The following is a 27,783-nucleotide window of genomic DNA, read 5'->3' on the forward strand; positions in this document are numbered from 1 at the left end:
GAAAGAAGAGCAGAAGAGGAGAATCTAATTCTAACCTGCTGATATATTTTAACGGAACAGAAAGCCAGTGAAACTTGGCACTATAACATTATTTTGCCACTGTACTCTCAAGTTAAGCACTTAAAATGTGCACTGTAAGGTTTTAAAAACTTAAAATGAGCTTATGGCTTTTGAATTATTATTTCAATCACAGTCATAAATGCAGCAGAGGGACAGAATAGTTAAGAACTTGGTCCCAAGTCAGATCCACCCAGGTCCAAACCTCAGCTCTTAATAGCTTAGCACTTAATAGCTGTGTAAACTAAGGCAAGAAATTTTATTTTATAAGCATTCGTTTCCTCATCTGTATGATGAAGTTTAATCACACTGGCTTGACAAGATTGTTTTGACAATTAAATGAGATACTGTATACAAAGAATTTAGCACACTCACTCATAAAATATGCCCAATAAATACAGTCATTATCATAAATAATTCCTGCATCTGTGGTAGTTCAGATGGAAAATAATAAGTGTATCATATCAGAATTTTTAAAATACAAATGTGAATGATCACAAACTCCTATTAAAAAGTAAATACCACACTCATCACATTTATATACATAAGACCCATTTAAGGAAACATCAAGAAAGGAGGAAAAAATTAATTTTAAATATGCTTCAGTTCAGTTCAGTTAAGTTCAGTTACTCAGTTGTGTCCGACTCTTTGCAACACCATGAATTGCAGCATGCCCGGCCTCCCTGTCCATCACCAACTCCCAGAGTTCACCCAAACTCACGTCCATCGAGTCGGTGATGCCATCCAGCCATCTCATCCTCTGTCGTCCCCTTCTCCTCCTGCCCCCAATCCCTCCCAGCATCAGAGTCTTTTCCAATGAGTAAACTCTTCAGCTTCAGCATCAGTCCTTCCAAAGAACACCCAGGACTGATCTCCTTTAGAATGGACTGGTCAGCAGAGGCCACAGGACTGGAAAAGGTCAGTTTTCATTCCAATCCCAAAGAAAGGCAATGCCAAAGAATGCTCAAACTACCGCACAATTGCACTTATCTCACATGCTAGTAAAGTAACGCTCAAAATTCTCCAAGCCAGGCTTCAGCAATACGTGAACCATGAACTTCCAGATGTTCAAGCTGGTTTTAGGAAAGGCAGAGGAACCAGAGATCAAATTGCCAACATCCACTGGATCGTCAAAAAAGGAAGAGAGTTCCAGAAAAACATCTATTTCTGCTTTACTGACTATGCCAAAGCCTTTGACTGTGTGGATCACAGTAAACTGTCAAAAATTCTGAAAGAGATGGGAATACCAGACCAACTGACCTGCCTCTTGAGAAACCTATATGCTTCAGTCTACCTTAAATCTATGTTAACAGATAAAGGCAAACATTTACCAACAAAAAGTGGTTAGAAAATCAAATTGACAATTGTTACTATTTGTTTTACTACAGTCCTTTAGACCAGTAGCTATCTGCAAAATGGGCTGAAATTCTAAATAAACAGAAGTTACATCAGGCATCACAGATGAAAAGAGAAAAGAAGTTCTTATCTCAAGGAGTGTATAGTCTAGTGAAAGAAATAGACAAAAATTTTTAAGATGGTATGATAAGTGTCATGATAGAAGAACACAAAGGGTCTTATCATTTCACATGAAAAGCATATCAAGGACTAGGGAATGAGATGGGAGGTAGGTGTAATTGGTTTCAAAGTCCTCCCACCAAACACATGAGCCTGAAATAAATTTTGAAAGAGTAGGAGTTGGCTGTTGAAAAACTGAGGGAAAGTATATTTTATTGTATGGGCAGAAGCATGAGAAAGTATCATTTCAAGTTGGGGTCTGAAATAAGATCAGATCACACTTAGCAGTTCAAGACTTATATAAGCCTTGTTATTCTTCTTGTAAGTGATGGAAGCCAGGAGAAATTGTAAGCAGGTCAAAGACATGATTAGATTGGTGCTTTGAAAGAATACTCTAGAGCAGCAAAATGAAGAATGGAAGGAAGAAGGAAACAGGGAGCCTAGGAAATAAGAGGCATACAGGCCAGTAGGGAGCCTCTTTCAGCAAAGAAGGAAAAAGAGAGAATGCCCAGTAAGGCAATGATGGCAGAGATGATAACGAAGCATCTTATTCCTCCATTTTCAGTGTCATTAGAATACCCTGTTAGGGGACCTACAAAACAGCATAGAAATCAAGGCCAATGACCTTGATCCTCCAGTTCATAGGATAATAAAGATGTCACCCAATTCCACCATTATGGTAGCCTAGCAGTTATCCCATAAACTTCTTCTTAAACTCAACCACAAATCAATTTGATGCCTTGGTTATAAGAGAAAGAAAAAAATTTTAAGGCAGAACTATATATAATTTCTATCATTCCTATCAACAGTCATGTGCGTCAGTCGTCGACTTCTTACATGGAAATGCACACACAACATGCACGCACAACACAAAATAAGAAAAAATTTCAATTTTCAATAAAGTTCATGCTACACATATTAAGAGGCTAAAATTGTATTCAAATGCACCACAGTGTCTACTATCACTAATTACACACTGGCTTCCTTTCATTTCCAAAGACTGCCCAATTTCCTTCTATGTATATTGTAATATTTTCCTCTTAGGGTTAAAATTCCTATGGCATATTTAATCTTTAGCCAAGAATACTTCTTTTAAATACACATATATAAATTGGAATACATAGATGATATAGATACATAGTTATTTTTATTTTCATCTCTTCAAGTTCCTCAAATGTAAATATGATTCCCTTTTCAAAATAATTTCCTTTTTTAAAATTTAAACACAAACACATTTCCAAATTCAAACTTGCCACATACCTCAATGAAGTATAGCAACTCTGGCAAGGTTTGTAAGGTTGTTTAAATATGTTAAGAGGTCAAAAGCAATTAAAAATTACTTCAGTATAAGAACAGTACAAAACTTTTATCTTCAGTTATATGAATTGCCTAAAGTACTCTAGATTTATTCCAAAATTACAGTGCTCTAAAGTTTTTCTGTAACAATAAAGTGGGTAATTTAAAAGCAAGGGAATTATTTAATCAAATACATAACATCCCACAGTAGAAAGTAGTTTCCCCTAATTTTTTTTCTTCTTGTTAAAATGAAATAACAAAAGAACATATTTTAATTCTAAACTGAACTATTTTAAAATAAATACTTCTACATAGAGTTCACTGTACTTGGTGATTTCAACCTTATACATATTTTTTAAATCAAAATAGAATAATCATATTCATTCAGTCCAGACATAAATTACTTGCTGTATGGCCAGGACTGGGCTACGTACTAGAGATTAAAAATATAAATAAAATAGAGTCCCAATTTCAAGGAACAAATACTACAGTCAAGAAATACTAAAATAAATCAATATACCATAACTTAATATATGCAATAATGAAAGGCAAGGTATAAACAAATTCTGTAGAAACAGAAAAGGAGAAATAATCAAATCAACAGGCCAAACCAGGAAGGTTTAACAGAGAAAGTGACCCAGGAAAGGGTGGGGCTCCTAGGAGACTCTGGCTGATGTTGAAGAGCCATCAGCTGCTAACTGCCATCAGGACAAGTGGCACCAGTGGTAAAGAATCCATCTGACAATGCAGGAGACAGAAGAGATGCAGGTTCTATCCTGGGTTGGGAAAATCCCCTGAAGGAAGACATGGCAACCCACTCCAGTACTCTTGCCTGGAGAATCCCATGGACAGAGGAGCCTGGCAGGCTACAACCCATGGGGCTGCAAGGAGTCAGACACGACTGAGGTGTGCTAAGTAGCTTCAGTACTGCATGTGCAAAAAGCACTGCTAAACTTATAAAAGAGGCTTTAGATTTTTCTCTTACATTTTAGAAAATGTACATGGCTTTAATCTTGTAAAACAAATTTCTTAGTCGAAATCAAAACCATAAAACATGATTTCTTTCCCCCAATCTTTAGCCAAGTGAAATTTTATAATCTGCAGTTTAAAGGTGAACTTAAGAGTACTTTGTTTTATTGTTTTTATTCTATGCTAATTTCAGAATGAAGAAGGGCACTGGCATTTTTTTTTTGTACTAGTCAGTATAAGATTAAATGTAAATTAGTACACATGAATGGGATAACTTAGACTGCAAATAATATATGTATAAAAGAAAGTTGGAGAAGGAAATGGCAACCCACTACAGTATTCTTGCCTGGAGAATCCCATGGACAGAGGAGCCTGGCAGGCTACTGTCTATGGGGTTGCAAGAATTGGACATGACTTAGTGACTAAACCACCACATAAAAGAAAGTATCACACAGAACTCACCTCTTTACTACTAAACCACAGTGTGCATGTTGGAGAATCAATTATCTTCACATTTCATAAACATGATGGTGCTCAAACCTCCTTAAATCTCATCTTTATGTTATGGACACAACTGTGTACCAAGTAGCTTTATATTTAATAAGAATCACTGTGATGGTGAAGACTCAATCTAACAATAATGGACCCAAGCGAACAGCAAAGCAAACTCCAAGTGTAGGTCAATAAGGAATAGCCCCAACATCCCATCACCAGAAAGCTTCTCACATTTGGTAAAAGAAGGAGGTCAGTCAAAAAGCATTAGTGGTGTCCACTCTGATCATCCCTCAACATGGAAATATGACCTTTTTTTCACCTATGTCATGATAACTAACTCTCAAGTTCTTTTCATTTGAAGATATGTTGCCCCAAACTGTGAAGCAACACAGGCATGAGATGTGCAAACTGTCACTTATCATGATAGGCTCTTAAGGAAATTCTTTAAGTGAGTTTCCTCCTCTGTAAAATACACTATAGTTACAAAACTCCAGCAAAATGCCTGGCACATAAGCAAGCACTCAATAAAAGCTGCTGCTGTGAGGCCTTCAACTGATACAGGTGATTACAAAAGGTCTGTCAATAACCAGCAAAGTACCTGGCACAATTCAGCATGTAATTCCCGTTGGTTTCTTACACTGGTTTCTTTGGCTAAGACACTACCATTTATTTATCTTATAACTTACAGTATCTAGCAAAGAGCTTCACAAAAGAAGCCTGCGGTAAATCCCAGGTGAATAAATAGACCTGAACAACTCTTCTGAATACTCAACAATCTCTCAGTGCCACATGTGGCTCATAAGCTCTGGCTACACCAGTTCAGGTCTCATACACTATAAAAATTAATACCCTGCATTTACAAAACTGGCTTTCTTACCAGGAGCTTAAGCCACTTCTAAGTAACAGTTTATTACTGACAATGACAGGGTCAGGTAAACATATAACCATATTTTGAAGGAAACCCAAAGCTAAAAGAGTATGTTTTATACCAAAAAAGTCAATCAATGGCAAAACAAGGATTGAACTCAGAAATTTTTGCTTCAGAAGATTTTTTTTCCATCCCAGAATGCATTTGCTCAAAGCACAAAAGCACACTGATTTGTATCAATTATGCCAATCTTCACTCAATAAGTATGAAATCTATACACAGTTGCAAATAAACATTTATAAAGTATGCCAAAATCTTTTCTTTATTAAGATATTCAGTATATTCTTTCCTGTAAGATGAGGTTGATTCTAAATCTTTTTGCTTTTTTAAGTGAGGTAGGCTTATTATATTACGGGTAATTATTTTTAAACCTACAACAAATAGAATAAATTAAAATTGTACACAAAATTGAATGTTTTCATCCTATGAGCTTTTTATAGTTCATCTCGTTTGCTCCGGCCATTTGCTTTTAATGTGCAACCAGTGAATAGTGGGTCTTTTATGTTTCACATTAAAAAATGCAGTCTTCCAAAAGCTCAGCCAGAAATGTCCATTTCAAAAATCTTACTCCAGCCAGTTGGCTTTGTCAGTGACATATGCGCAAAGTGAAAATGTAACCACAGTGATTTTCTGCAGGTCAGATGGAATCACTTAGCGTACTCAACATGGTTTCCAGTTAATGCCTCAAGAGGAATGTCCTTCAGCTAGCAAGTATTTCTTTTAAACATCAGACCAGCTACTGTTGTTTGAACATAAGTGTTATCTTGGCATGGTTGGAACATATGTGCATTCTGAGAATTGTAAATGTTATTCTTATCAAAATATGAAAATTTGGAATATATTTGCATTATAAACATTGTATGGATTCAGTAAAAATTTAAATAACCAGTGGGTGGTGTTTGACAAGCTAAATTTTTTAAATTTTATTCCTTGCCTCTGTTTTCAAAGTTTCTTTAAGGTAAAAACACTTCACAGATATAGTGGTTCACATAAGCAGAAACACTAAATGTCAAAAAAGGTGCCTTTAGTGTTAAAAAAAATTAGGAACTGCAAATACTGCTGCTGCTGCTGCTAAGTAGCTTCAGTCGTGGCCGACTCTCTGCGACCCTATGGACAGCAGCCCACCAGGCTCCTCTGGCCACAGGATTCTCCAGGCAAGAATACTGGAGTAGGTTGCCATTTCCTTCTCCAATGCATGCATGCACGCAAGTCGCTTCAGTCGTGTCTGACTCTGTGCGACCCTAGGGACAGCAGCCCACCAGGCTTCTCTGTCCACGGGATTCTCCAGGCAAGAATACTGGAGTGGGTTGCCATTTCCTTCTCCCACAAATAATACTAAGTATGCTCTTTTCTGTCACATAACAAATGACTATTAGCATAGAGCCTTTTTAGCAAAAACTAACATAAATACATCAATGTATGAAAAACTTTGAGTTACTAAAAATGAAAGGTCAAATTTCACCAAGCATAATCCCTGTTTTTCCATGGGCTGCATTTTTTAGTCTATTTTAAAAACAAAGGCAATCCCAGGACTTCCCTAGTGGTCCAGCAACTGGGGTTCTATGCTCCTAAGGCAGGGGTTTCAATCCTTGATTGGGGAGCTGGGATCCCACATGCTGTATGTCATGGTCTTAACTTTTAAAAAAGGCAATACCAATTTTACAAAATAATCAATAAAACAAAAAGCAATTTGGTTCATCCAAGAGACCCTTTCCTTCATACTATATCAATAACCTAGATAAACACATGCATCAAATAAGGTCAAAATTCTCCCACAAACTAAGATGATACGAAGAAGCCAAGCACAGCAAATCTCTTCCTGATCGTAAAACTGATTTTCAATAGTTTATCACCTGGTTGCTTTTATATTCCCCACTGATATCTTTTTTGTGAAAGGTTATGGACTGTTTTCATTATTAAAAGGCAATTCTTTTTTACTTCAATGGCTTATTAGCTTTCAATAGAAAATAGGACCTATACTTTTCTTCTGGCTAATAATTACTTTTCTTCAGAGAAAGTAAAGGGAGACACTAATCTCTTTGTTTGGTACACAGAAGACAAAGTTCAACTTGGTTTTTTGCAAGAATAGGACTAAGACCTAGGCTTTGAAAAAAAAAGGATGTCAACCATCAGTAAAGAGCTTCCACTACTAGTGAAAGAAATATTCCATTTTTAAATTTTTTATTGAAGGTTAATTGCTTTACAGAATTTTATTGTCTTCTGTCAAACCTCAATATGAATCAGCCATAGGTATACAAATATCCCCTCCATTTTGAACCTCCCTCTCAAATCCCTCCCCATCCCATCCCTCTCAGTTCAGTTCAGTTGCTCAGTCGTGTTCGACCCTTTGCAACTCCATGAATTGCAGCACACCAGGCCTCCCTGTCCATCACCAACTCCCGGAGTTCACTCAGACTCGCGTCCATCAAGTCAGTGATGCCATCCAGCCATCTCATCCTCTGTCGTCCCCTTCTCCTCCTGCCCCCAGTCCCTCCCAGCATCAGAGTCTTTTCCAATGAGTCAACTCTTCACATGAGGTGGCCAAAGTACTGGAGTTTCAGCCTTAGCATCATTCCTTCCAAAGAAATCCCAGGGCAGATCTCCTTCAGAATTGATACAAACCCGTTTGAGTTTCCTGAGCCATACAGCAAATTCCCATTGGCTATCTATTTTACATATGGTAATGTAAGTTTCCATGTTACTCTTTCCATACATGTCAACTTCTCCTCCCCTCTCCCCATGTTCATAAGTCTATTCTCCATGTCAGTTTCTCCACTGCTGCCCTATAAATTAGTGCTTAAGTACCATTCTTCTAGATTCTGTATATTTGTCTTAGAATACGATATTTATCTTTCTCTTTCTGACTCACTTTATTCTGTATAATAGGTTCCAGGTTCATCGAACTCATCAGAACTGACTCAAATGCAGTCCTTTTTATAGCTGAGTAATATTCCATTGTGTATATATACTACACCTTCTTTATCCATTCATCTGTCTATGGACAGCTAGGTTGCTTCCCTGTTCTAGCTACTGTAAATAGTGCTGCAATGAACAACGGGGTACATGTGTACTTTTCCATTTTGGTCTCAGGGTATATACCTAGGAGTGGGATTGGCAGGTCATATTGTGGTGTTATCCCTAGTTTTTAAAGGAATCTCCATACTGTCTTCCATAGTGGCTGTATCAATTTACATTCCCACCAACAGTGCAACAGCATTCCCTTTTCTCCACATCCTCTCCAGCATTTATTGTTGTACACTTTTTGATGATGGCCATTCTGACCTGTATGATGTGATATCTCATTGTAGTTTTGATTTGCATTTCTCTAATAACAAGTGATGCTGAGCATCTTTTCATGTATTTGTTAGCCATCTGTAGGTCTTCTTTGGAGATATGTCTGTTTTGGTCTTTTTCTCAATTTTTGATTGGGTTGTTAGTTTTTCTGGTATTGAGTTGTATGAGCTGCTTGTATATTTTGGAAATTAATCCTTTGTCAGTTGTTTATTTGCTATCATTTTCTCCCATTCTGAGGGTTGTCTTTTCATCTTGCTTATAGTTTCCTTTGCTGTGCAAAAGTTTTTAAGTTCAATCAGGTCCCACTTGTTTGCTTTTGTTTTTATTTCTGTTACTCTAGGATGTGGGTCATAGAGGATATCATTTTGATTTATGTCATTGAGTGTTCTGCCTATGTTCTCCTCTAAGAGTTTTATACTTTCTGGTCTTACATTTAGGTCTTTAATCCATTTTGAGTTTATCTTTGTGTATGGTGTTAGAAAGTGTTTTAATTTCATTCTTTTACATGTAGATCTCCAGTTTTCCCAGCACCATTTATTGAAGAGGCTGTCTTTGCCCTATTGTATACTCTTGCCTCCTTTGTCAAAAATAAGGTACCCGTAGGTGCACGGGTTTATTTCTGGGCTTTCTATCTTGTTCCATTGGTCTGTATTTCTGTTATTGTGTCAGTACCATACTGTCTTGATGACTGTAGCTTTGTAGTATAATCTGAAGTCAGGAAGGTTGATTCCTCCAATTTCATTCTTCTTTCTCAAGACAGCTTTGGCTATTTGGGATCTTTTGTGTTTCCATATGAATTGTGAAAACTTTTGTTTCAGTTCTGTGAAAAATGCCATTGGTAATTTGATAGAGATTGCACTGTATCTGTCAGAGAAGGCAAAGGCACCCCACTCCAGTACTCTTGCCTGGAAAATCCATCCCATTGACAGAGGAGCCTGGTGGGCTGCAGTCCATGGGGTCACTAAGAGTCAGACATGACTGAGCGACTTGACTTTCACTTTTCACTTTCATGCATTGGAGAAGGCAATGGCAACCCACTCCAATGTTCTTGCCTGGAGAATCCCAGGAACAGGGAAGCCTGGTGGGCTGCCGTCTATGGGGTCGCACAGAGTCGGACATGACTGAGGTGACTTAGCAGCAGCAGCACTGTATCTGTAGATTGAATTTGGTAGTATAGTCATTTTCACAATATTGATTCTTCCTACCCAGGAACATGGAATATCTCTCCATCTGTTTATGTCATCTTTGATTTCTTTCATTGCTGCTGCTAAGTTGCTTCAGTAGTGTCCAACTCTGTGCGACCCCAGAGAGGGCAGCCCACCAGGCTCCTCCGTCCCTGGGATTCTCCAGGCAACAATACTGGAGTGGGTTAACATTGCCTCCTCCAATGCATGAAAGTGAAAAGTGAAAGTGAAGTCGCATAGTCCTGTCAGACTCTTAGCGACCTCATGGACTGCAGCCTACCAGGCTCCTCCATCCATAGGATTTTCCAGGCAAGAGTACTGGAGTGGGGTGCCATTGCCTTTTCTGATTTCTTTTATTAGTGTCTTATAATTTTCTGTGTACAGTTCTTTGTCTCTTTAGGTAAGTTTATTCCTAGATATTTCATTCTTTTTGTTGCAGTGGTGAATGGGATTGATTCCTTAATTTCTCTTTCTGATTTTTCATTGTTAATATATAGAAATGCAAGGATTTCTGTGTATTTATTTTGTATCCTGCAACTTTGTTAAATTCACTGATAAGCTCTATTAATTTTCCGATACTATTTTTAGGGTTTGTGCCTTTTTTCCCCCTTGGGCCTACCTAACTGAATCTTCAGTGAAAGACAAAAGACTCAGTTCAAGCAGGAGCAATAAAAAGAGTAAGTTAATGGCAGTATTTAGACAGGGATCTTATTCTTATTAAAAGCAGAAGTGTGGATGTCATTTACTAGTCAAAAGAACAGTATGTATGTTATGACATTATATATTTAATAAGAACACAGAAAGCCTGGATGCTAAGTGTCAGAAGTATGTGCTACCTTGTAAGGGATCAGAGTTCAATGACATTAAACAAAGCCTTTGATACTCAAATGGGCAAGAATGAAGAAAGTAATAAAAATTAATTACAGATGGTAATAACAACACTTTCCTTGTCTAATGCAGAATCAACATTCACATTTTCTCCTTAATTTTAGTTTCCTAAAATATGAACTTTTTCCAAGAAGAAAATTCAAGAAAAAACGGATATATATATTTATATGTGTTTATGTATAAAACAAAAAGGCAAAATGGTTGTCTGAGGAGGCCTTACAAATAGCTGTGAAGAGAAGAGAAGCAAAAAGCAAAGGAGAAAAGGAAAGACAGACCCATTTGAATGCAGAGTTCCAAAGAGTAGCAAGGAGAGATAAGAAAGCCTTCCTCCATGATCAATGCAAAGAAATAGAAGAAAACAATAGAATGGGAAAGACTAGAGATCTCTTCAAGAAAATTAGAGATACCAAGGGAACATTTCACAAAGATGGGCACAATAAAGGACAGAAAAGCTATGGACCTAACAGAAGCAGAAGATATTAGGAAGAGGTGGCAAGAATACACAGAAGAACTGTACAAAAAAGATCTTCATGACCCAGATAATCACGATGGTGCAATCACTCACCTAGAGCCAGACATCCTGGAATGTGAAGTCAAGTGGGCCTTAGGAAGCATCACTACAAACAAAGCTAGTGCAAGTGACAGAATTCCAGTTGAGCTATTTCAAATCCTAAAAGATGATGTTATGCAAGTGTTGCACTCAATATGCCAGCATTTTGGAAAACACAGCAGTGGCCACAAGACTGGAAAAGGTCAGTTTTCATTCCAATCCCAAAGAAAGGCATTGCCAAAGAATGTTCAAACTACTGCACAACTGAACTCACCTCACATGCTAGTAAAGTAATGCTCAAAATTCTCCAAGCCAGGAATCAACAGTATGAAATCCATGAAATTCCAGATGTTCAAGCTGAATTTAGAAAAGGCAGAAGAACCAGGGATCAAATTGCCAACATCTGTTGGATTATCAAAAAAGCAAGAGAGTTCCAGAAAAACATCTACTTCTGCTTTATTGACTATGCCAAAGTCTTTGACAGTGTGGATCACCACAAACTGGAAAATTCTTAAACAGATGGGAATACCAGACCACCTGACCTGCCTCCTGAAAAATCTGTAGGCAGGTCAGAAAACAACAGTTAGAACTGGACATGGAACAACAGACTGGTTCCAAATCAGGAAAGGAATATGTCAAGGCTGTATATTGTCACTCAGCTTATTTAATTTATATGCAGAGTACATCATGAGAAATGCTGGGCTGCATGAAGCACAAGCTGGAATCAAGATTGCTGGGAGAAATGATATGTAGATGACACCACCCTTATGTAAAAGTGAAGAGGAACTAAAAAGCCTGTTGATGAAAGTGAAAGAGGAGAGTGAAAAAGTTAGCTTAAAGCTCAACATTCAGAAAATGAAGATCATGGCATCTGGTCCCATCACTTCATGGCAAACAGATGGGGAAGCAGTGGAAACAGTGAGAGACTTTATTTTTCTGGGCCCGAAAATCACTGCACATGATTGACTGCAGCCATGAAATTAAAAGATGTCTACTCCTTGGAAGAAAAGTAATGACCAACCTCGACAGCATATTAAAAAGCAGAGACATTACTTTGCCAACAAAGGTCCATGTGGTCAAGGCTATGATTTTTCCAGTATTCATGTATGGATGTGAGAGTTGGACTATAAAGAAAGCTGAGTGCCAAAGAATTGATGCTTTCAAACCAGGGTGTTGGAAAAGACTCTTGAGAGTCCCTTGGACTGCAAGGAGATCCAACCAGTCCATCCTAAAGGAGATCAGTCCTGAATATTCATTGGAAGGACTGATGCTAAAGCTGAAACTCCAGTACTTTGGCCACCTGATGCAAAGAACTGACTCATTTGAAAAGACCCTGATGATGGGAAAGACTGCAGGTAGGAGGAGAAGGGGACGACAGAGGATGAGATGGTTGGATGGCATCACCAACACTATGGACATGAGTGTGAGTAAACTCCGGGAGTTGAAGATGGACAGGGAGGTCTGGCGTGCTGCAGTCCATGGGGTCACAAAGAGTCGGACATGACTGAGCGACTGAACTGAAACTGAAACTTATGTGTGTGTATATATACATAGATAGATAGATAGATTCTAATGATAAAAATTATCCCAGAGCTTCTCTTCTCATCCAGCTTCTATTGGAACTATTGGTTCATCATGCTGGCCCAACAAATACAAGAAAAACATGCAAAGTTAATCCCTCTTACCAAATAGAGGACTGGGAAGGTGAAGCAGATAGGAGTACCTTGGGCCACTTATTTGAGAAAAGGTACCTCCATTCAGACATAAATATAAGACTATGGATTCAGTCAGTAATAAATGCATTCTGAACTGTTTCCTAATCATAAGAACAAGTTTCTAGGAACCAACCATAGATTTTAACCCCTCAAAGGCTAAAATGGATGCAGAAGTTAAACAGGAGCAGTTAACTTCAGTCATTGATGGGCTCAAACCTACAGGTGTAGTTTTGTTAGTACTACCTGAATTGAGTACAGCAAACTCTCAAAGTAATTTTACTCACTCCTACAAAGCACCCCTGGTGGAGAAGAGCATGGCAACCCACTCCAGTATTCTTGCCTGGAGAATCCCATAGACAAAGGAGCCTGGTGGGCTATAGTCCACAGGGTCGCAAAGGTTCGGACACAACTGTGGCAGCTTCACACACATGCACAAAGCATCCCTACCGTTCTGTCATCCCTTAGAATTTGCACACATATAAACAAATGAAACATCAGAGGAAAACAATACATCTAAGAGAAACGAAAGGCTAAGGGAAGTCAAGGAATACGAAAATAAGGCAAAAAAATGAATCAGCAAATACATAATTTTAAGATCTGTGTGTTTAATTGTCTATCATTAATGCAACTTCCAAAAAAAACTATCTTTCTAAATGTATACACAATTACTTGGAAAAGCATGTGATTCATCAAACTGACCAAAGAACAGAAATTTTATTTTCTAATTCTGAATTTTCTTAGATGAAAAACTGAGGTAAAGTATCACCCATTTCATATAGGTACTTATTTCTCAGCGGAACTGCTTTGTAATCCAGTGGTTAGGACTCTGCACTTCCACTCCAGGAGGCCTAGGTTCTATTCCTGGTCAGGGAACTAAGATACCTCAAGCCATGTGGTGGATATATATATATATATGCAGTATTTTAAAGCACCTAGCACAGTATCTGAAACAGTATTCAATAAATGATTGCTAGTTTTAATCATATTAAAGTTAAATAATGAAAGATGTTTATGACACCTATAAAGTCTAGTATTCTTATTGCATATTCTTAGTCAGTACATCATATTTTCCATTTTATTAAACAAGTATGTTACTTCTTAAAAGAAAATTATCTGAGGAAGACAATCCAAGACTCAGAATAACAAAAGATTTCAAATTATTATCTCTTGTCATTGCCAAAGCTAAGTAAAACTTATAAACATGATATTTGTGCTTATCAAAGGGCTAGCTAAAGACCACCTTTGAAGTCACAGAAGCTTAAAATATGACATCTGAAGGTACAGGGAGCTATACTGAAAAAGGGATTTACTCATCTTCTTAAACCTTCTTAAATTTTCTTATAATTCAAAATTATAAAATTAATAGAACTGCTGATTTTTGCTTTATGTATCTTTCTTTGTGGTTACATGTCTAATGGTTTATGATGTCTATCTTCTTTGTGAATTGTACCTTTTATCATTAAAAATACTTATCTTTGTTTCATTTAAAAATAAATTCAATTTTTAAAAAATGAATAGAATTGAAGAGTAGCAAATAGAAAGGGAAAGTCAGAACTTCCTTGGTGGTTCACTGGTTAGGACTCTGCACTTCCACTGCAGAGTCATGGGTTTGACCTCTTATAGTGGGAGAAGCTCCACACGCTTCAAGCTGAGGCCAAAAAAAAGGGGAGGGGGTTAAAGTCTCCTTCCTTCCTGAACTCAGCAGACTACAACCAGGAAACAATTTTCTTTCCATCATTGTTGCTGTAAAGCTGTTCTATGGAATCAGTCTTCACCGCTCCTGGATGAAGTTTAAGGTAAATCTTACAGTTTTTCTATTCTCTCTTTAGGAAATCATGAATAATCTCATTTTCCAAGTATTAAGAAGTCTAGACTCTCTTGGAGTATTTCAACTTCCAACTAAGATGGAGTAATTAGTCCTCCTGCTGTAAGCTACCATAAACTGGACAAAACATATCAGCTTTCTGTCTGAGGGCATTTAACAACAGCCATCACAGCCTATGGCACCAAGACAAGCAAAACTCATGAGGTGAGCTCCCCCATCTGCCCAAGCTTTGTCAGAAGACAATTTCCAACTGCAGCATAGCAAGCTGGAACTCAAGCAGAGCACAGGAGCCCCATTGAGATAAGAAGGCAAATATGAGAGTTGGGGGCAGCTGTGAAACCTGAAATCTGAATCAAGGCACCAGGGAGAAGGGAGTCTTGCAGAAACAGGAAGAAGGGAGTCTTGCAGAAACAGAGGTTGTGAGATAGTTCCCTCAGAGTTCCTAAATGAGCACTGAGCTAAGCACGCACATGGAGAGACTATGCAGAATTTATCAGAGGATGACTGCTACAGGGGTGAGAATGGAACAGATACCAGAAGTCAAGCAGTGCTGGAGGATGTTAAAGATCTGGCGCACCTGACATGGAGAGACCTCATTCAGTTCAGTTCAGTTGCTCAATCATGTCCGACTCTCTGCAACCCCATGAATCGCAGCATGCCAGGCCTCCCTGTCCATCACCAACTCCCGGAGTTCACTCAGACTCATGTCCATCAAGTCGGTGATGCCCTCCAGCCATCTCATCCTCTGTCATCCCCTTCTCCTTCCGCCCCCAATCCCTCCTAGCATCAAGTCTTTTCCAATGAGTCAACTCTGCATGAGGTGGCCAAAGTACTGGAGCTTCAGCTTCAACATCATTCCTTCCAAAGAAATCCCAGAACTGATCTCCTTTAGAATGCACTGGTTGGATCTCCTTGCAGTCCAAGGGACTCTCAAGAGTCTTCTCCAACACCACAGTTCAAAAGCATCAATTCTTCGGTTCTCAGCCTTCTTCACAGTCCAACTCTCACATCCATACATGACCACTGGAAAAACCATAGCTTTGACTAGATGGACCTTTGTTGGCAAAGTAATGTCTCTGCTTTTGAATATACTATCTAGGTTAGTCATAACTTTCCTTCCAAGGAGTAGACATCTTTTAATTTCATGGCTGCAATCACCATCTGCAGTAATTTTGGTGCCCCCCAAAATAAAGTCGGACACTGTTTCCACTGTTTCCCCATCTCTTTCCCATGAAGTGATGGGACCAGATGCCATGATCTTCATTTTCTGAATGTTGAGCTTTAAGCCAACTTCTTCACTTTCCTCTTTCACTTTCATCAAGAGGCTTTTTAGTTTCTCTTCACTTTCTGCCATAAGGGTGGTGTCATCTGCAATCGGAGGTTATTGATATTTCTCCCAGCAATCTTGATTCCAGCTTGTGCTTCTTCCAGTCCAGCATTTCTCATGATGTACTCTGCATATAAGTTAAATAAGCAGGGTGACAGTATACAGCCTTGACGTACTCCTTTTCCTATTTGGAACCAGTCTGTTGTTCCATGTCCAGTTCTAACTGTTGCTTCCTGACCTGCATACAGATTTCTCAAGAGGCAGGTCAGGTGGTCTGGTATTCCCATCTCTTTCAGAATTTTCCACAGTTTATTGTGATCCACACAGTCAAAGGCTTTGGCGTAGTCAATAAAGCAGAAATAATACCTTATAAATACTGAGAAAGGCTGCTGTTAAGAGTAAGGACCAGGCCCCACAGCAAGGCTTGCTCTATACCCAACTAATGACCTTCCCCAGTGGCTCAGTGATAAAGAATCTACCTGCAATGCAGGAGATGCAGAAGATGTGGGTTTGAACCTTGGGTTGGGAAGATCCCCTAGAGGAGGGCATGGCAACTCACTCCAGTATTCTTGCCTAGAAAATCCCATGGACAGAGGAGGCTGGCAGACTACAGTCCATGGGATCACACAGAACTGGACACAACTGAAGCAACTGAGCACACACGCACACATACCCACCTAACAATGTCTAAACCAGCCATTACAAGCTTCACAGGAAAGACAGAGTTTAGGAGTTGAGCTATCCCAAGTCAAAAGAGTTTAGAAAATACCTTAAGACTTTCCACAGATCTGTCCTATGAGAACATAAAATCAAGCTGTCACAAGTTTGAGGTGTTGTTGCTGTTGTTTAGTTAAGTCGTGTCTGACTCTTTTGCAATCCACAGGCTCCTCGGTCCATAGAATTTTCCAGGCAAGAATACTGTAGTGGGTTGCCATTTCCTTCTCCAGGGGAATCTTCCCCACCCAGGGATCGAACCCAAGTCTCCTGCATGCAGGCAAGGAGATTCTTGATCACTGAGCCACCAGGGAAGCCTCAATTGAACTTGATATTTTCAGTTATTTTTACTTCAACTTTTCTGCTGGATATGCAGAAGCATCTCATGGTGATTTTAATTTGAATTTCTCTGAAGCCTAATGATGCTGAGCAACTTTTCACACCCTTATTGGGCCAGTTGCAAATCTCTGTGACATGTCTCTTCACATATTTGTCCTTTTTTTTTAACTGGGCTGTTTATCTTCTTATTGATCTATAAGATTTCATTATATATTCTGGATACAACTAATTTGTCAGCTACATACATTGTGAATATTTTCTCTCAGTCCAAGAATTGTCTTTTCATTTGCTTAACAGTTGTCTTTTGAAAATCAGATTTTAATTTGGGTGCATTGTAATTTATCATTTTCTTTCTTTTATGATTAGTGCTTTACACGCCCTAAGAAATCTTTGCTTACTCCAAGGTCATAAAGATTTTCTCTTAATTTTTTCTTCTACTAGTTTTATAGTTTTAGGTTTTAAATTTCAGTCTATGATCCATTTCATGTTAAATGTTATGGCTTTTCTCCTTGTTTTTTTTATTGACTTATTTTAAATTGTTGAACCAATCTTATTTTTCTGGAATAAATTCCAATTGGTCATGAGAGATTATCTATTTTGTATATTGCTAGATTTTATTTGCCTTTTTAGGACAGGACAGGGAGGCCTGGCATGCTGAAGTCTTGAGGTCACAGAGAGTCAAACACGACTTGGTGGCTGAACAACAAGAAGATTCTATTTGCTAATCATTTTAGTATTACTGCATCCACGTTAATAAGGGATACTGACTATAATTCTTCCTTTTTATAATATCTTTATCAGTTTTAGTATCAAAGCTATCAGAAATGGGTTGGAAAGCATTCTCTCCTCACCTACTTTTGGAAAAAGTTTGTATAATACTGGTATTATTTCTTCCTTTAACATTTAATACATTTCACCTGTGAAACTATACACAGATGTTTTATGAGAGGTTTTTATTATTAATTCAAAAATTTTAGTAGAGACAGGCTATTCAGATTTTCTATTTCTTCTTGTGGCAGTATTTGGTAATTTGTGGTCTTCAAGTCATTTATTTATTTATTTCATCTAAGTTATTAAATTATTAGTATAAAGTTGTTCATAATATTCCTTTATATTCTTTTTAATATCACTGGGCTCTGAAAGTGTCCTTTTAAAAAGTTTCTGGATTGAGGGAATAATGATAGTCACCTCATTCCAAAACCCTTCCTCTTTTACTCTCCTAAAAAAAAAAAAAAAGCCACACTGCACCCATACCTTATTCATTACTATGCAATGGAGAACACTGCAACCTCCACCATACATAAGGGAATAGGGAGAAAATCCCAACAGTGCTTCCACCATCAGCCCACTGCTACTACTAAAAACCTGAGGGCATAGAGAATGGGGAAGGGAAGGCCTTCCTAAGATTCTATGAAAGGGAACAGATTTCAGAGAAAGTACAAACAAAATCAGAGGAATGTGTGAAACAATAAATACAAAAATAATTAACATGGGATGAGACCAAGGAATTCATAATCATATAAGGCTATAGGAAAGAAACTTGAAAGTGTGCAGGACTGGAAGTGGCAGCCTTAGAGAAGCACTCGATTTGGGGAGTGAGTTAAATAGAAAGAAGACAGAAACAGAGGTTTGTTTATATGATAAGTGATATGGTCAGAAGCAATAAGGAAACTACTGTAATTCTGGCAGTCTTCTGACCAAGAATGTATATTGTCAATATAATCAGAGCAAAGTGGCTGACAAACAAAATGAGGAAATGAGGAATATTTTCTTTCTTTAAACTGTGGGGGACACCATATTCTTCAGAACTGTCAATGTCATAAAAGATAAAGAAAGGGGGTGAAAATTTCCCAGCCTAAAAGAGGCTAAAAATACATGCAACTGAATGCACTGCCTACCTATAGACTAGATCCTGTAACAATGGGATGGGAGGGGCAGGAATCTTACAAAGCACTTTGTTATAGTATTAGATCAACTGAAAAAAATTAGAATTTGGATATTAGAATAAAGTATTATATCAATGTAATTTTATGGAATTAGCAACTGTACTATGTAATAATATTTCTATTCTTAGGGAATATACACTAAAGTGCTTAGGAATAAAGGGCCATGATGCATATAATATATTCTCAAATGTCTCAGAAAAACTGATTGTGCATACATGAGAGAGTGTGTAAATGAAAAAAATGGTAAAGCAAATAAGATAAAAGTATTCATAACAGGAAAACATGGGTAAAGGGCACAAAGGTTATTTCTTGTATTACTTTTAACTTCAAAAAAAACCGAAGAAAAGAAATGTTATCAAATCTCAGCTGTCCATACTCTCTACATGGCCATAATAAAGTAAATTCTTGTATTAGTTAGGGAAAAGGCCAAGCTACAACAACAAAGATACCCCAAAATATAAAGACTTAAATTAGATAGTTTATTTTGCTAAGTTTAGGGACAATCTCTTCTCTTAACTCTTTCGACAGTCAAGGCTATGGTTTTTCCACTGCTCATGTATGGATGTGAGAGTTGGACTGTAAAGAAAGCTGAGCGCCAAAGAATTGATGCTTTGGAACTGTGGTGTTCGAGAAGACTCTTGAGGGTCCCTTGGACTGCAAAGAGATCCAACCAGTCCATTCTGAAGGAGATCCGCCCTGGGATTTCTTTGGAGGGAATGATGGTGAAGCTGAAACTCCAGTACTTTGGCCAACTCATGCGAAGAGTTGACTCATTGGAAAAGACTCTGATGCTGGGAGGGATTGCGGGCAGGAAGAGAAAGGGATGACTGACGATGAGATGGCTGGATGGCATCACTGACTCCACGGACGTGAGTCTGAGTGAACTCCAGGAGTTGGTGATGGACAGGGAGGCCTGGTGTGCTGCAATTCAGGGGGTTGCAAAGAGCTGGACAGGACTGAGCGACTGAACTGAACTGAACTGAACACCTCTATCAGTAATCCTTCTTTTTCATTCTACTTCATTAGTCATCTGCCACAAACTGTCTCCTACTGGGACCTTAATTAATTATCTCTTAGTATTTAAGAGATATGGGGATTAGTTTGTTCATATACCTGAAGAACGCACGGATGACTTCCCTTTGTGGAAAAAAAGAAAACAGAAATACACGGCATGCAGTGGAATCACAATTATTCAAATTAACATTGGTGCAGTGTGTGACAGAGTACCAGTAGAAGACAAGGCTTTGAGAAATAAATGGCTATCGTACTGGACTGTTCATTGACAGTGGTAATTACAAAGACTGCTGAATGAGCCCCCTGCTCTGCTCTGCTTGCTGCTGCTGCTAAGTCACTTCAGTTGTGTCCAACTCTGTGCAACCCGATAAGACGGCAGCCCATCAGGCTCCCCCGTCCCCGGGATTCTCCAGGCAAGAACACTGGCCTGGGTTGCCAGTTCCTTCTCCAATGCATGAAAGTGAAAAGTGAAAGTGAAGTCGCTCAGTTGTGTCCGACTCTTCGCGACCCCATGGACTGCAGCCCACCAGGCTCCTCCGTCCATGGGATTTTCCAGACAAGAGTACTGGAGTGGGGTGCCACTGCCTTCTCTGCTGCTCTGCTTAAGCACTTACAAAATATAAAAGCTTGGGATGTTAAGCCCTCAAATCAAAGTACAAGTGGAAAACCCAAAAGCTTCTATGATGACCACGTAACAGGACTGACACTGCACAAAGAAAAAGGAAATACAGACCTTCCAGGGTTCGTTAATGCTCCAGAATGCCAAATACCACATTATCTACTAGTCAAAATGGGGCTTACAGAATTCCAGTTATATATGAAGTCTTGAAATAGGAAGTTGGAACCAGGGATTGTTCGCATCTCTAAAAAACATTGGGTTAAAATGTACTTATAGTAGATTATGGATTAACACAGTGTTCACCTCATCCCCCCTCCAGAAACTGTATTAGAATAATCCCAAACAACTACCAAAAGAACACCCTTAATCTCTGAGCAAAACCAACCCTATCAGTAGCCATGAAAATGAAATTGTAGGAAACTAAGAGACAGACCCGTCAAAGGTTTACACTCCCTCTATATTCCCCATTCATTATTATGCCAAGTACTCAGATATTACTTGCCCTGCTGCCAACCATGTGTGTGAAGGTAGGATTACTCAACTGTCTGAACATTCACAGGGTCCCAGAGGTGAAATAACTCATTCAACCATGGGGGCAGACAATAAAGCTTTTTGCCCATGACTTACAGCCAAGATTCTGCAATCATGACCTGGCAACCATTCTCACCCTCTTTATTATTATTTCACTCAAGGAAGAAATTAAAAGCCTGTGGAGAGAAGCACTCAGATTTTCTTTTAACTGACTAGTGACTCTAAAGACAAGTTTCTCCCCAGTATTTTATAGAAGCATTATGACATCAAGTATGATTCCCATCTCAAGATAGTCAGCTAAAGACTCTTCTGTCTCCTTCTCTAAAAACAACAAGAACAAACCACACCAAACAACAATCATAGGCTTTTAAAATAAACAGACATCAACTCCTTCAAAGAAATCAGAACAACAGTAAGCCTAACCATAATCTGTGAAGACAGAAAGTGAACAAAGAAAAGGTAAACAATACTGAAGAGAAGAGAAAGGTCAGATCTAAATTCCTAGAGAATACATTTAGTTAGTTAGTTAGTTCAGTCACTCAGTCCTGTCTGACTCTTTGCGACCCCATGAATCGCAGCACGCCAGGCCTCCCTGTCCATCACCAACTCCCGGAGTTCACTCAGATTCACGTCCATCGAGTCGGTGATGCCATCCAGCCATCTCATCCTCAGTCGTCCCCTTCTCCTCCTGCCCCCAATCCCTCCCAGCATCAGAGTCTTTTCCAATGAGTCAACTCTTCACATGAGGTGGCCAAAGTACTGGAGTTTCAGCTTTAGCATCATTCCTTCCAAAGAAATCCCAGGGCGGATCTCCTTCAGAATGGACTGGTTGGATCTCCTTGCAGTCCAAGGGACCCTCAAGAGTCTTCTCCAACACCACAGTTCAAATGCATCAATTCTTCGGCACTCAGCCTTATTCACAGTCCAACTCTCACTCATCCCCTAAAATTCTGAAAAGTACCAGCTACCACAGAAAGTGGGGTGAGGTGGGATCTAAAGATAAGAGTAATATTTTAAAGTCTGTGTAAGCAATAGTTAGGTACCCAGACCCCCACAGGATACAGAAAGTATAATCTCTGGAGAAGTTTAACTAAGCAAGTGACTCCAGATTAGAGGCACATCAGGTATAAAATAGTGATAGCACGGGAATAGGCAATCACTGGAAAAATATGTAGATGGGAAAAAAAAGTGTCTACATTCTGGATAATCAACCCTCTAAATCTCCTCCCCACTGAGGTCCAGAATACATGGGATTAGCTCATTCTCTCCCATATAGAGGTTAAAGAAACCTTTAAAGACAGAAAACCCTCAGAAGAAAAGATGTACATCTACAGATGGGGTGAGTCCCCAGTGAAACAGCGAAGTAGTCCCTAACTGTCTTAAGATGAAGCCCACCAGCTGACAAGCCCCGGCTCCTGACCCCAAGGACACACAGTCTGCAGTCAGTCTTTATTGCTTGACTATTCAATATACATGAGTAGCCAACAGGCACATCAAAAGATGCTCAAAATCACTAGCCATCAGAAAAACGCAGATCAAAACCAAAATGAGATTCTACCATACACCCACTACAGTTGCTAAAATCAAAAAGATAAATAACAACATGTTGGCAAGGATATGGAGAATCTCATCTCATTATTGAGAGATAAGGAGTTAGCCCTAAGAAAAAATAAAGGTAGAAATGAAGCATATTGAAGAGTAGAAGGAAGTGGGGAACTGATGTCTTCATAAGTTTGTACTACTTAACATTTTATCTTTATCAAATTAATTGCACACAGTTAAAAGTTATTTTGAATGTCTCTGTCATCTTGCATGGTTTCAAGTAAATGGTCTACAAAGATGTGAAAGACATATGAGAACTATAAAACACTGATAAAGAAAATTGAGATGATTCAAAGACAGGGAAAGATATCCCATACTCTTGGATTGGAAGAATTCTTATCATTAAAATGGCCATACTACCCAAAGCAATCTTCAGATTTAATGCAATCCTTATCAAGGTGGTGCTAGTGGTAAAGAACCTGCCTGCCAATGCAGGAGACCTAAGAGGCGTGGGTTCAACCCCTGGGTCAGGAAGATCCCCTGGAAGAGGGCATGTCAACCTACACCAGTATTCTTGCTCGGAGAATCCCATGGACAGAGGAACCTCATGGGCTACGGTCCATGGGGTGGCAAAGAGTCCAACATGACTGAAGCAACTTAGCATGCACGCACTATCAATTTACCCACGCCATTTTTCACAGAATTGGGACAAATAATCCTAAAATTTACATGGAACCATAAAAGACCTAGAACTGCCAAAGTAAAGCTGGAGACATAACCCTCCAGACTTTAGACAATACTATACAGTGTGGTGTTGGCACAAAAATAGATACATGGATCAATAGAACAGAATAGAGAACCCAGAAATAAACCCACACATCTATGGTCACGATCTTTGACAAAGGAAGCAAGCATATACAATGAAGAAAAAGCAATCTCTTAAGCAAGTGGTGTTGGGAAAACTAAAAAGGCACGTATAAATCAGTGAAGTTTGCACACACCCCCACATCATACACAGAAATAAGCTCAAAATGGCTTAAAGATTTAAATTTAAGACATGACACCATAAAACTCCTAAAAGAGAAAGCAGGCAAAATATTCTCTACATAAATTGTACCAATGTTTTCTTAGGTCTCTCTTCCAAGGCAATAGAAATAAAAGAAAAAGTAAACAAATGGGACCTAATCAAACTTAAAAGCTTTTGCACAACAAAGTGAAAGTGAAGTCACTCAGTCGTGTCTGACTCTTTGCGACCCCATAGACTGTAGCCTATCAGGCTCCTCCATCCATGGGATTTTTCAGGCAAGAGTGCTGGAGTGGGGTCCCATTTCCTTCTCCAGGGGATCTTCCCGACCCAGGAAAGAACCCGGGTCTCCTGCATTGCAGGCAGAGGCTTTACCGTGGGAGCCATCAGGGAAGCCCTTTGTACAACAAACGAAACAAAGCAAAAAGACAACCAATGGGAGAAAATATTTGCAAATGATGCAACCAACAAGGGCTTAACTTACAAAATACACAAACAACTCATACTACTCAGTAACAACAACAAATCCAATCAAAAAATGGGCAGAAGACCTAAGCAGACATTTCTCCAAAGACATACAGATGGCCAATAGGCACTAAACCACTTTACTGCAGCCCTGAAAATAAGACACTGTAAATCAACTATACCGCGATTTTAAAAAAAAAATTTAAAAGAAGTGCTTTTGGTTGGAAACTAAAAAAGTAAAATATGATACAAATGAACTTATTTACGAAACAGGAACAGGCTCACAGACATAGAAAACAGACCCATGGTTACCAAAGAGAAAAGAGGGTGGGGGTAGGGGAGGATAAACAGCAGTGTGGGATTAGCAGATACAAACTACTATATACAAAATAAACCACAGGTCCTATAGTATAGTAACAGGAAACTATATTCAATATTCTATAATAAATCATAATGGAAAAGACAATGGATATATATGTGTAACTGAATCTCTTTGCGGTATCCCAGAAACTAGCACAACATTGTAAATCAACTATACTTCAATTTTTAAAATTGTTAAATGATTTATTTTTAAAGATGTAATAAAATATTTTGCTAGCACACTTCTAACACCTCTCTCCTAAGCCTAGGAGCTTCATCTCTAATCTTCTAACAGCCCTGCAGTGGACCATGCCATATTAAAAGGTACCATTAAATTTCCCCACCTCAATTTAAGATAGTACACAAATGTACATAGTGCGCAGTTTTTAAGTGGGAGAGGTGAATGGATATAATATTTTTTAAAAAACAGATTGAAAAGCCAAAAAAAAGACTGACTTCTACACTTCTTCTAGCTCACTTCAGTAACTGTGTGATAAATACAAAAACTCAACTATTCTATAAGAAGCACTGAATAAATCCTAAAATTCCACCATAATATATTAGCCTTTAAAAGCCAGAAAAACACAGCTATTGCCAGTTAATCTCAAAACTGAGGAAAATTTACAAGAAACATGGTTCAGGCATATTAGAGGTCCCTAATACTAGTGTCCTCATTAACTGAAAAAACTATTAGGCCCAGTGCCTACTAACTGTACCATTTGTTACACTTACATTTATTCCAATATAATTAATACACACTGATTCCCCAACAGATAATCTATTCTACATACTGACATCAAAACAATATGGTTTTCAGGAAGTTGGGCAAGAAAAGCAAAGAAACAGTAAGGGATGAATGATGTAACCAATTTCCCAAGTTTCAATAGAATTTGTCACCATCTTTCAAAAAGAAAAGGGCCATTGATTGTGTTCCCAAATTATATTATGTGTCGATCAATTCAAGAACAGCCTACTACTGCTGAGGAAACCACAGAATAACAGAATTTTGAATAATTTTTCATTGAAAGGCAAAAGTTAAACATCATATTCCTTAAGAGAACTAGCAACAGTAGACATATTAATAGTGCTAGGCACTGTTCCTAATATATCAGGACCCACAATAAAACCACTGCTAAAGTCTAGAAATGGTCATAAGAAATCTTTCAACCTTATAGCATAAAAGTCAGTTGATAATTTCTTTGTCTAACACCTAATAAAACTCATTCTTCCAAAATTGTGGAAAAGCTAAGCACAGTCCTTCCTTATTATAAAGTTTCCTGTTACAAAGTTGCACGGTTTACACATATGTTACACTTTATTATTTTTAAAAAAGTCCTCCTTATAACACCCTCTTTGTTGCAATACTCAACATACTTTTACCTCCAGGCTAGATATATAATGAAAGCAAAATGAATTCAGACAGATTGCTGAAGGAAAAAAAGCCAGTTTCTTTTTAGTAGTCTTTCTAAAGCCTTTTTTCTTTCCCTGTAGCTTTTCATCATCTCAACATTTTGTTTTTGCTGAACATTTTCCTTTTCTTTTTACATATTTCCTTTAGTAAATGAGAGATGATAGATTGTTAAAACCAGTTTGTACTACCTTGGAAACAAGCACTTTTAATATCTAACTCCTGCCTTCCAAAACCTTGTACAAATTTCATCTTCAGGACAATGAACTGTGTAAGCCCTAATCAGCTAGCTGCAAAAAGCCATATGAAATCTTAATTTTTCCCATGCACACATTTTTAAGTTCACAGTCCTCTACAATCATATTACTTTCCAAAATACATTTAGGAATATTTCTCAGTTGTTTATTTTAGCAAAGATCTAGAAATGCTGCTTTAAAAGGTTCTTATTCACAAATTTCACTGTAAAGAAATTTGGTTTAAAAACCCTGATTAGAGACTTCCCTGGTGGGCCAGTGGTTAAGAGTCTGCCTGCCAACGCAGGGCACGTGGTTTTGATTCCTGGTCTGAGAAGATCCCACATGCTGTGGGCAACTAAGCTCATGCCCTGCAACTACTGAAGCCCCTGAGCCTAGAGCCTGTGCTCTGCAACAGGAGAAACCACGGCAATGAGGCACCAGGGCCCTGCAACTAGAGCACAGTGCCCGCTCACCGAAACTACAGAAAGCCCATGCCCAGCAAAGACCCAGAGCAGCCTGAAATAAACAATTCTAAAAAGCAAGAACCCTGATTATTTTTAACTTAGGCAGCAATATAGTCCAAATATTAATATAAGGTGAAGGACTTATTCTGATATGATGATCTTAATGATTTCTGATACTCTAAATTAGTCAGAAGTGACTTAAATTATGTACTACATGAAATACTGAAAGTACACCTTTTATATTCTTTAATGTTTGAGAAGTAAACACATACAATACTACTCTTGCACATAAAGCATGCTTACTAATATTATAACTCAATCTTGAATGTCTTTTTAAAATTTAATCACAAAAAGACTGGAGAAAATTGTAGTAGTATAATATTAAAAATCATCGTACATTTGTCTGACATTTATTTTTGTACTGTCCACATAAAGAATTAGAAAAGAATGTTCATGGCAGCTTTATTCATTTCAGTCAAAAACTGGAAACCACCCAAATGTCCATCAAAAAGATAATCTACTTAAAATTTATTTTATATGTATAACCTCTACACAGAGTACTACTAATGCACTTTGAAAATACTTTTAACTTGGTCATAGTCAACTATTTGTTTTTCATACTAAGCATTAACATATATCTCTACCTTGTGCTTCAGAATTTAAATCTGTAAGCAAGAGTTTCCATGTAGAATGGAAAAGAGTTAATGAATGAACTTAATTCAAGAGAGACTCGGGGGTGGGGAACATTGTTCATTTCCCATGACAAGGTGTTTTGTAGACAAATGTTGTAAACTGTTGGAACACTTTATATCACTGTGACATCTGAATAAAGTAGTTTTTTGGTAATCATTTTCCTTCCCAATTAGGTAAAATAATTTAATAGCTTAGTTATTTCACTCTTAAGAAGGGGACCATGATGAACCATATATAAATCAAAAATGGCTGTCAAATCCTATCAAGATTACCATATTTAACCATTCTCTCGTCAAAGGCAGTCCTGACCACAGACATTCCCATAACACTTTTCTAGCCTTGGCATTCGGCCACCATGAAAGAACTTTTTTTTTTTTTTCAAACA

The 27,783-nt window shown here is 38.2% G+C and overlaps 1 protein-coding gene and 1 long non-coding RNA gene across 2 annotated transcripts in view; one reads left to right on the top strand and one right to left on the bottom strand.

Moving 5' to 3' along the window:
• BBS9 (Bardet-Biedl syndrome 9) overlaps window positions 1–27,783 on the bottom strand; it is a 469,218-nt gene that overhangs the window by 384,821 nt on the left and 56,614 nt on the right. The window lies entirely within an intron of this gene.
• On the top strand, window positions 10,220–12,050 carry LOC120877377. Its single transcript, XR_005724329.1, has 3 exons — window positions 10,220–10,331; window positions 11,651–11,661; window positions 12,038–12,050. It is a non-coding gene; the product is annotated as an uncharacterized LOC120877377 (long non-coding RNA).

Source organism: Oryx dammah, unplaced genomic scaffold, assembly GCF_014754425.2.
Source record: "Oryx dammah isolate SB20612 unplaced genomic scaffold, SCBI_Odam_1.1 HiC_scaffold_18, whole genome shotgun sequence".
NCBI lineage: Eukaryota > Metazoa > Chordata > Mammalia > Artiodactyla > Bovidae > Oryx > Oryx dammah.